Source organism: Epinephelus lanceolatus, chromosome 9 (assembly GCF_041903045.1).
Source record: "Epinephelus lanceolatus isolate andai-2023 chromosome 9, ASM4190304v1, whole genome shotgun sequence".
NCBI classification, from domain to species: domain Eukaryota; kingdom Metazoa; phylum Chordata; class Actinopteri; order Perciformes; family Serranidae; genus Epinephelus; species Epinephelus lanceolatus.
The window spans coordinates 33907850-33920054 of record NC_135742.1 but is presented as its reverse complement, the minus strand read 5'-3'; positions in this window follow the sequence as shown (position 1 = coordinate 33920054).

Sequence of the window (12205 nt, the reverse complement as noted above, 5' to 3'; positions counted from 1 at the left end):
TGTTATATATTATACATATTTAGTAAATATATAATATATGATGTAATATTACTGACACATTAACATTTAAGAAGCATTTGGATGCTGAAGCTGGTTGTTGTACTGCTGATATATCTTTAATGTCTGCCTTTATTGGGTTGTTTCATCTGTAAGAATACGTATTTTAGAAGTTCATGTAAAATCTAAAACTGCAACTGTGTTAAATACATGTACATGACTTAAAAAATACAATCTTTTTCTTCAAAATGCAGTGGAACCGAAGTATTGCAGCGTAAAATGTAAATATTCAAGTAAAGTACAAGCACCTCAAACAGGATGAGTTTAATTACTTTACATTTAGTTATTCCCTTCACTGTAATTAAGTCAAATTAGGCATCCGTATGCTGTTGTGGTGCCACCTGCCTATAGTTCAATGCATTTTATATCATATAGCCTGCAGGCTGCCTGACACTGTATCAGCAGTAAAGCCTGCGTTAATTATGATTACAATGCCTGTCTCCAAAGGTGCAGTGCTGGCAAGAGTTGTAGCTACTAATGCCCCCCACTAACTTCAGAACCCCCAGAGAGGTTTTACTCTGGATGTGAGGAACTATTGGCCAACTCTCAGATGTTAATATGACCCTTAATTAGTGTTTCATTGGCAGGTGGGCCTATAATGAAAAGGTCAGCTATGTCTGGTTTGTGTTGCCATAGAACACAGTAGCAAGCAAGAGAAATAATGTACATTGTCCTCTACAGGACCATATGGATCCACATGTTGGCCACTTCCAATAAAACATTTATTAATCTAGGCTAAATATTGTTTTCTTAGATTTTCTGACTTTGGGTATTTACAATGAGCACATTGTTTGAGATCTAACCAGAGAGACTAAAACAGTAGCCGTATTAGAGAAACTTTTGAGTGGCAGTGTAGGTTCAGCACGCAGAGGAAAACAACAGATGGGTTGCAAAGACATTTATTTGGTTTTAAATGTCATTTCTTAACCCATGCCAAAAAAGAAAACAAAGTTAAGAAAGCTCAGCGGGTGCTTTTCACAACTCATTTCTGCGTATTGACACTGAAATGCGTCACAAGTAAACAAAGGGTGCTCTCAAGGCCTCATAATGGGACTTTGAGTCAGGGTCAAAGTCATCACTTCTAATGGGTCCCTCTGCCCTCGTACTTAATGAGTAGCGTAATTACCGGTGATGGACATTAATGAACTCAAATAGCAGATAGTTTGTGACAAAGAAATCGGTGGAAACAAAAATAAAACTGATGCATCCAGCACTTCAGCAGCAGTCACTGATTTAATTTCCATTTTTAGATCAATTAGCTAACTGGAGTTGAAGGACAGGGCATGAACCCACACACACACACACACACACACACACACTCTCACATACATACACACATATACCAAAGTGGCTTGATGAATGGCAAATGCATTACCCAATACGCTGTGCACAGGTTTGAATGTAGCATGTCCCTCAGTGCACCTGCATGAATGTGGTCTGATGATGCTTGTGAACTGAGCATGATTAGCAAGATTAAGATAAAAGAGAAATACAAAATACATTGATTAGACTTAAACTAAAACATGTCACAGAGCATAGTGGCATGTTTGGTGCAACTTTTTAGTGAGTCTTAGTAGCTCTTCCATAAAAACTTCCATCAGTCAGCCTTCTCAATTTTAAGTTCATAATTATATAATTGCATCATTAACTCACATTGTCCTTTAAGGGACATAAATTATTATTTTCCAACAGTATCTTTATTGATTTTAACAACAATAAACAAGGACATACACATACACACATCCAGTATGTACATATACATCCACAGACACGTAAAAGAAAAAGACACCAGAACAAAATGTCGGTACAACCGCTGAATGTTAAACACACATATAGTCCACCTCATCCCCTCCGCCAAAAGTCTGAAATAAAAATAAATAAATGATGAATATATATATATATATATATATATATGTACATATATATATATATATATATATATATATATATATATATAAATGAATGGAGGAAGAAAATGGGTAAATGAAAAAAATGTAAATAAGACGGAAGGGAAAATCACAAATTACAGGTTGAGGATCATGTTATAATACAATACACGTTATATTCATGTACAAATTTAAGAAACTCTGACAGATTTTGACAATTTTTTTTTTTTTAAATAAAACATTAAGTGTGAACTCATTCATTTTAAAACATTCAGCATATTTCCCCAAACCATAATTTGCTTTTCCAATACTGTAGACATATACAACTTATGTAATCATAGCCTTCATTGCAGTGTGAAATTATGAGACATGTGCCATCTGTAAAAAGTGTATCATTTTGTCAGAAGCATTTGAGGCATCATTAGAGGTTAAATTATAAAGTGCAGTGCCCTGAGACAGGAGCCCTGAGGTACCCCTGAGGGGGTTGTAGAGTTCTGCTTTTCACAGCCCAGTCAGCAGAACAAAATGTTGTCATTGTACTTTTCTGCAATCCATAAATACGTTACATTTCTACATTTCATATGTATCATATAAACATTTCTAAACTGATGTAGTATATGAGCTGAATTTTTCATCGGGGGTTGGAGGGGGTGTGGGATGGCATGTGACCTAGCTGAGATGCCTGCCAAGCTGCATACCACTGTTAGAGACCAATAAAACAGGCTGTGTTTCAGCAAGTCATTGCTGTTTTCTATTGGCTTTTTAGGCTCCAAACATGGGTATTTTTTTAGTGTCCCATTGGCAGGGATAGTGCCAAGAAAAACATTTGTTTTTTTACCAAGACATTGCTGCATTTCCTGCTGTGATTGTGCCCCCAAAACTTGGTATTTTCAGCCAAAACATGATCTTTTCCTAAACATAACCAAGTGGTTTTTGTGCCTTCACCTGCATGTTAACAACAGCATTGTTGAAATGTAAAGTTTTAATGTACAGTAGGCTATCCCCTACATAACACCATGCAAATGTAATGTATCTGTAAAATGCCAACATTTTTTTTCCTGGCTTTTTGATCATTTTTTCAACAGTGACACATATTGCAATGTATTACTTACAGTCATCAAACCATTTAAAAACGTTCCCGTTCTTACCTAAATCCGGATAATATGTCACTATGTTAAATGCTTTAGAAAGATTAAGAAGCATGTGTTTTTCATTAAGAGTGTGAATAAGGATGTAGAATTATTTCCACCCTTTCATACCGTTCTGGGAGAGTGCATTTTATTAACTCTAAAGGGCATAAAAGAGTATGTGGTTTATGACACCTGTCGTCCATTAGGTCCCCATTTCACACAAGAAACCCCACACCCACTCACTAGAGTAATTCAAGACATAGAAATCTATTTCACATGAAAATGATAAAGAATAATATCACCAGATATTATTATTTCACACCCTATTGATATTGACATTAAATTGGGCATATGCACCTCCTGGAATTCGGACCATTGAATCAAACAATTATTACGTTTTTCACATGTCTGTGAAAACATGGATGCCTCACTAACATCTTCCCCCCAACAGCACAGATGATCTATACAATTAGCAAAGTTTCAAGGTGGACATCGAAGATTAGTGCATGTCACCAAATCAGTATCTGATCAAATGTCTCCCCTTCTGTTCCTGAGATATGACATTGAGTAATGGCCAGGTAAGTGTTTTATGTAGAATATTACGATGTCACAGTGAAGTTGACCTTTGACCTTCTGGATAAAATAACTTTATCATTTTATCCTGTTAGACATTTGTGTGTTTTGTTTTAGTTTAGTTTTGTTTAAGTTTTGTCATAATTAGCATAAGAATTATTTTGTTACGGCCAAAAACATGTTTTTTGAGGTCACGCTGACCTTGACCTTTGACCAACAAATTCTAATTGGTTTATTCCTTAGTCCAAGTGGATGTTTGTGCCAAATTTGAAGAAATTCCCTCAAGGTGTTGTTAAGGTATTGCGGTCACAAGAATGGGATGGATGGGCATATGGACAACCTAAAAACATAATGCCTCTGGCTACAGCTATCACCGGTGCATGTCTGTGGTATATTTATGGTTGAAACCAAGATGGATATCAAACAAAGTCTACATACAAGTACAAGCAAATACAGGTTAAAACACTGGTCATTTTGGTCATGATATATGGAAATGAATGGCCAGTGATTCTTGTGGGGAAAAAATTGTTATCTCTAGTTGTAGTCCAACTCTTAAAAATCACAGCACGTCACATTTGTGCAATCATTCTATGCTAAGTTGCTTTAAATTCCCTGTGGTCTGTACATCAATTCTTATTTGTGTTGTCGAACCAATCTGACATGACCCACTTTCATATTTCATCTGGCTTTTTGGGGGTATTTTGCTATAACTGGCAGAATGCAAGCAAAGCAGAAATGCATGGATCAATAATTAGGTTTCGCAGTGTATTTATAGTCAACACTGGAAGGAATATCACAACTTTAACTCTTCTTTTAAAGCAACTTAAAGCTTTTCATGCTTTTAATCTGTCTCACTGCTGGAGGTTGACTGCTTGTCAAAACATTCTTTAAATAAAATGACTTGTGTTTTAGATTTCGTGACCCGCTGGCTCCTTGATGATCATCCGTAATTCTTTCTAATGTTCCCACAGGCATAATCAAGTCAAATTTAACCCCTCAAGAGAACAGAATGTGGCTCTCCCGACATGAAAAGCATGGAAACCCAACCCATAAACAACAAAGGTATAGTGCCACCATATGCACTCACCTCACTTTGCAAATAACTCAGCCACCAAATTGCTTCCTATGAAACTTTAATGACTGTCTGTGACTGACTGAGCCCTGAATAATAGAGCAAGGGAAGGACCTGCTTTTTTGCAGCATAATGAATCCCACTGAAACAGAGTGTATAAATGTATAAATTGCAAAGTAATTAGAACAAAGAGAGACTTTAAACTGTGTTGAAGCAGGTCCTATTTACCCCGACGCTGACTCCTAAATGTGCAACTTTAATTACCCGGCGAATAACACGTACAAAATATCTAAGCAGCAGGTAAATATTTCTGAGACGAAGGGCTCGTCCCAAAACATCTGGCACTTTATCCCCTGCTGCCTCTATGACTTAAAGAGAAAGAAAAAAAAGAGAAAAATACTGCTTACACTTCTTTTTCTCTTTTGAGATACTCAGGGCTGTATACTGACTTTGCTCGATGTGTGAAGTGACTTGATCCTCAGCTTATCACAATTCATTCATCTTTCTTATTTAAGTAAAAGTTTATGAAGTTGTATCTTTGCTGGACGACACTCAAAGCACTCCGGGGGTTCTTGAACTTTTCTGATGATTTGAAATTGAAAAGTTGTTCATCTGACCTAGATTCATATTCTGTTTTATTTTTAAGCAACTATTTTCTTAGTATGTGTAATGAGCATCTCATCTCTTTAGGCCAATTCCCATGCTGGAACACCAGCAGCACAGGTGCTACAATAGTCATGAAGCTAATGAGAGAAAGGTGGTTGAAAACACCATTAAAACACTTATATATTAAAGGTGAAGCCAGTACTCTTCTGAGTCTCCTCTGCAGCAACATTGGATAGACCTTTATAGGGTAGTCTACCTTTTCAAATATTGCTCTCATGCATAAGAAAACACACTTCTGCAAAGAAGTCTGTGAGGATCAGCTGGTAATGCATTATAGAGATGATGATAATGGGTTTCTGCATTTAAATCCTGCGTCAAACAACCACTTGATAGTTCCCCGAAAATGAGCACTTTATTGCCTCGCAAATGTAAAGGTTCTTCTTTGGCGACTCTGTTTATTCTATTTTTCATTTGTAGATTTCCTTATATATAATGTATCACGAAAGCATTGCACTACACACATGAGACCGCAGGGCAAAGAGGTTTCTTTATCAAAAAAAAAAAGAGTTCAGTGTTGAGCCTATAATTCCTCTCCTATAGGGAAAGACTCAAAGACAAGTTAAAGTTGCAACAGGTCAGGCTTTTCTCATGTGCTGTTTGTAGGTATACAGTACAGGCCAAAAGTTTGGACACACCTTCTCATTCAATGCGTTTTCTTTATTTTCATGACTATTTACATTGTAGATTCTCACTGAAGGCATCAAAACTATGAATGAACACATGTGGAGTTATGTACTTAACAAAAAAAGGTGAAATAACTGAAAACATGTTTTATATTCTAGTTTCTTCAAAATAGCCACCCTTTGCTCTGATTACTGCTTTGCACACTCTTGGCATTCTCTCCATGAGCTTCAAGAGGTAGTCACCTGAAATGGTTTCCACTTCACAGGTGTGCTTTATCAGGGTTAATTAGTGGAATTTCTTGTTTATCAATGGGGTTGGGACCATCAGTTGTGTTGTGCAGAAGTCAGGTTAATACACAGCCGACAGCCCTATTGGACAACTGTTAAAATTCATATTATGGCAAGAACCAATCAGCTAACTAAAGAAAAACGAGTGGCCATCATTACTTTAAGAAATGAAGGTCAGTCAGTCCGGAAAATTGCAAAAACTTTAAATGTGTCCCCAAGTGGAGTCGCAAAAACCATCAAGCGCTACAATGAAACTGGCACACATGAGGACCGACCCAGGAAAGGAAGACCAAGAGTCACCTCTGCTTCTGAGGATAAGTTCATCCGAGTCACCAGCCTCAGAAATGGCAAGTTAACAGCAGCTCAGATCAGAGACCAGATGAATGCCACACAGAGTTCTAGCAGCAGACCCATCTCTAGAACAACTGTTAAGAGGAGACTGCGCCAATCAGGCCTTCATGGTCAAATAGCTGCTAGGAAACCACTGCTAAGGAGAGGCAACAAGCAGAAGAGATTTGTTTGGGCCAAGAAACACAAGGAATGGACATTAGACCAGTGGAAATCTGTGCTTTGGTCTGATGAGTCCAAATTTGAGATCTTTGGTTCCAACCGCCGTGTCTTTGTGAGACGCAGAAAAGGTGAACGGATGGATTCCACATGCCTGGTTCCCACTGTGAAGCATGGAGGAGGAGGTGTGATGGTGTGGGGGTGTTTTGCTGGTCACACTGTTGGGGATTTATTCAAAATTGAAGGCACACTGAACCAGCATGGCTACCACAGCATCCTGCAGTGACATGCCATCCCATCCGGTTTGCGTTTAGTTGGACGATCATTTATTTTTCAACAGGACAATGACCCCAAACACACCTCCAGGCTGTGTAAGGGCTATTTGACCAAGAAGGAGAGTGATGGAGTGCTGCGGCAGATGACCTGGCCTCCACAGTCACCGGACCTGAACCCAATTGAGATGGTTTTGGGTGAGCTGGACTGCAGAGTGAAGGCAAAGGGGCCAACAAGTGCTAAACACCTCTGGGAACTCCTTCAAGACTGTTGGAAAACCATTTCAGGTGACTACCTCTTGAAGCTCATGGAGAGAATGCCAAGAGTGTGCAAAGCAGTAATCAGAGCAAAGGGTGGCTATTTTGAAGAAACTAGAATATAAAACATGTTTTCAGTTATTTCACCTTTTTTTGTTAAGTACATAACTCCACATGTGTTCATTCATAGTTTTGATGCCTTCAGTGAGAATCTACAATGTAAATAGTCATGAAAATAAAGAAAACGCATTGAATGAGAAGGTGTGTCCAAACTTTTGGCCTGTACTGTATGTACGAAAAGTAATGCACCAGAATTTGTATATAACCCCTTATTAGGAAGGCTGTGATCATCTGACCAGTGTGCTGACGGGACTAAAGAAGTTAGTAGTATAAAGACTGTAAGTCTGCATAAGGAGGAATGGTGGGGTCATGGATGAGTCAAACAAACACAGGACTTTTCCCAGGAGACCAGTGTTTAAAAGCAAGTAAACTTTGAGTTTTTTTAAGGTAAGTCATCATGAAGTGATGCCCAACCATGCTTCTGTTTTTTTAAACTAACCTATATAACCTTACTTGCCTAAACGTATGTAAGTTTACACGGAGTACGTAATGTGACGACACCCAACCATGATTGTTTTCCTAAAACTAACCAACTTAATTTGATTTCCTAAATTGTAACTTTACATTAGGTGTTAATGTGAAGACGCTCAAGCATGATTGTTTTCCCAAACCTAACCTACAACTATGTTACGGCGCCCATCCATGACTGTTTTCCTAAACCTAACCCACAATTATGTAACTTTTCTTCATTGAACCTAATCTGCACGACTTAAAGTATTAAGTGCATTAAGTTAAGTGCATAACTTTAAGTTAAGTATGAATCATGACATTTATGGGATGCTGATTTATTAAATATTATCTGAACCATTGTATGTGGACACACTGACACCTTTTTACATGATCATTTCTTTAGAACCAATTAAATAAACTGTAAAACACAATGAGACTGTGTCGGGTCAGATTACTTTGAAATGTAGTCAGTTACTGAATTCAAATTACAGTTTTGTAATTAGTAATGTAATACATTGGATTACAAAAAAATGTGATCTAATCTGAATATTTTTGGTGTACTTTTGGATTACTTAAATAGTCCGGATTATTAAATTGAAAAATATTGCACCTTATACTAAAGCATTGGTTACCACGAAATAAAGTTTCATAGTTTTAAAATTGCCATGTTTTAAAGATGTAATCAAAAATTTAATCAAGTATTACTTGACAATGAAACTATAATCTAATTACACTTTTTAAAAAATGTTATCTGGACTGACACAGTAACTTTTTTTTTTTTAACAATCCGATTATGTAATCCTAATTTGCATGTTGTCCATAACTAGCCAGCCCTGTTCTGTGTTTAAATAGGAAATGTGACAAAGGAAATTCAGCCAATGAGGAAACGTCGCTCTGTCATGTCAGTCATAACCAAACTTGGAGAGGAGAGACCCTGAGGCTCCGTCCCGTAACACACACAGTTTACAGACTAGTTAATTGCATGTTCATGCACTGCAGGGCATGTATTTACTGTCTGAAAAATGTAAACACGCAGCACAGCTAAACCAAACTTACACACACTAATACTGCTTTAGAGAATGACATAATGGATTAAGCTCCAGCAATGAGCTATTTCCAAAACCATTCCACTTTGATTAGTTCAACTAAAAATAATCAGCTGCGTTGCTTATTAGGGCAAATTCATCCTATTTCACAAAAGGAAAAATGTAATTATATAGGGTTATAAAATCCAAGGTGACTTTTAAAGACCAACAATGATTGTTCAAAAACATCCAGTCTTTCCCTCTTTGAATCCTTACCTATCTGTTAGCATGACACAATCATCATCATGGCTAATTATGGCCTAATTACATAAAACCCTCCCTTTTTCAGTTTGTGATTTTGTGAAGTGTATTCCCTCTCTAAATATGTTATCTCATAGAGACTGCAACATCATTTTTTTTCATTATGATTTATGTACACTGATGCATCTTAAATAAATAACTCCATGTAATGAATTCATATTTTGTATCACTTATCCAGGAGCCTGAATGTTTATTTTTCTGTTATGCTCTTTCATTATATTGTTGATTGTAGTCAGACGGCTGTATGGGTGTTTCTACTTTGTTTGTACTTTATGTGCAAATAGAATTTTAATGAAGCACCTGAGTTTGAGTGACTGAAAGTTGTGTGTTTGCATGAGGGACGGTCTGATCTAAAAACCTTCCACGCACCATCAGACTTATAATGGGTTGTTAGGCACTCAATTCAATTCAGTGCACTTTGCCTTATTGTAGTAAAACATAACAGTTCAAAGATTTAAAAGAATACAAACAGCCACCACACACAGTAGTCTGTATATCATGTACTTATACTTTTCAGAACAGTTTTCAAATGTCATGCAAATAAGCTAAGTCCATAAACTGCAACACAGCCTCAGCCTCTTATTGCATGAATTGCAAAGTCACACTAGTTTTCCTGCTCAGGTTGCACTGATATGTGTACCAGAGATATATTCAAGGGAAAAGGTTTTGTGGATTACTGTAATGCTATCCACCCAACCCATTTCAAGACAAAGGCCAGTGACTTTTACCCAGAGATTATCTTCTAGATCAGGTATTTCAAATATCATGAAAGGCCATTTTTAAAATATAAGCACGGGTGATAATCTGCTGTTTGCAGGTGGCTGACATGGCTGCACCTTTCGGTCTGACAAATAATTATTGGAGAATCCATCTCAGTGAGAAGAGTAAAAGGTCAGTGAAAGATGAATAAATCTCTCTATCCATCTGTCAGTATATTACGTTGATAACAATGGCGAGAATCTGCAGATGCAGTGCAGTGTGTAGTGCATATGTACCAAGGCCATAGCCATGGAGTCATGCCTCCCCTTCCCGCCACCCTCCCATAGCTGAGATCTACATTAACATCATACTTAACATCATATAAGTCACATTCTGATCTCTCTGAATGGGTTTGAGACAGGTTAACTGCACAACATATCAAAGTGTGATGTGATATCCGCTTTCACTTCTCCGTATGTCTTCTGTAATTGGCAAGCAGAAGGTAGTAGTTGTCACCTATGTGAGAATGATTACATTTAATTTCAGGATCTGACTGATGTGCACTCATTTTTCACATTTTCATACAAGGTAAGATCAGGTACATAAACTCATCAAGTAGTCAGTACAGCACATCCTCCCTCTCTGAGTAAAGCTTTCACAGTGTTCCTGTGCCTAAATGTTGCCTAAAAGGAGCCTCACTTTGCAGCGTCATTGTCGAGCAGCACGTTTTCCCACACTTCAGGTGCACAATTCATGAATGACGCGTGATCTCCCAAGACACATGTGAGGCAGCTCACCCTTTGAAGAGCAGATTTTGTTTGACGTTCAGCTGAAAAATGTGCTACTATGAGTCTGAGAGGTATTATCTAAAACAGAATAGCTCATTTTCACACGTCTTAGTTTCACCCCTGCTGTGGTGTTCATGGAGCAGATTTCATAAATGCATTTCATTCTTAACACAATCCACAGGCATCAGAGGAAATCCTGTTTGACCAAGAATATTACCACGCTCTCAGCCAGATGTTGATATGAATTCATTTGCTCATTTCTTTCAACCACAAGTGATCTGGGTGCTGATTTCTCTCTCATCTTTACTGAAGTCATGTATTTGGAGATTAATGTCAACAGCTCTTAAAGCAGGACATTTCTTTCTGTGTGCACAAGGGGTTGCTGTTACCACACATTACGACTCAGACTCTCCAAGGCTGTGCAGTCAAGAATGGTGTTTTCCACACTGTGTCCAATGTGATGAATGTCTGTGCAAGGCAGCATAAGCAAAGTATGAAAAATGAGTATGAAATGACCACAGAATTACAGGTTCCCCTATCTCCTCCTGTGTTTCCCTCTTTCTTCTGCTGTCTGTTGACTGCCCACTTCATAAGGCCCATTCATTTGAATACCAATAATCCCCCTGTCGCCACCTCTTCAGCAGCGTCTCCAGACACCAAGAGGTGTTAACTGTTTATCTACATACACTCCCCCTGCTGCCTGAGTGTGGATGAATGTTGCTTGTCAACATCACACTTAAGCTGTCGCCATAATTAACATTATAACAAGCAGCTGATAGGGACCAGAAATCCTCATTACCCAACTTCCTGTAATTTCCTGTCATTTTTGAATGAATGATTGGAGGTATAAATGGATGATCAGGATATTTGGCTCATGCAATCCCCTTATTTTTGGTTGAGGAAATATGATTTCAGTCGCTATGTCATCATCATGTTCAGCAGTGTGTGTTGTTACACTGTGTATGATGCCATCTTCACACTGTGGATCCTCATGTCACCCCTCATTTCAGCAAGCTTTGGATTAAAAGCAACACAAATTGAAATCTGAAAAAAAAAAAAAATCTAAGGGCTTCTGTGAAGATATACATCAGATTTCATTCCAAATTTATCTCCATTTATCATCATTATTATTATTATTTAATTCATGGAGCCTCCCACTGAGCCATGTAAATAGCTTAACTTACATTACAGCATTTATATTTAATACAGATGTATTTAACCTGTAATACCACATGAGCAGACAGTTATTGAAAAATTAGATATTCAACCAATGAATTAAATGATATGATTAAATAATACGTGCCAATTAAATATTAAAGGCTGAACATATATGGTAGGTATACAGTATATACTGTATTATAGGCTTTTATGTGTGCTTAAGGACGCCTACGCCTCTGATAGAGGGGAGAAAGAGAGGGAGAGAGAGAGGTGGGGGAGACGTGGAGGAAGAGAGGAAAAGAGAGAGAGACA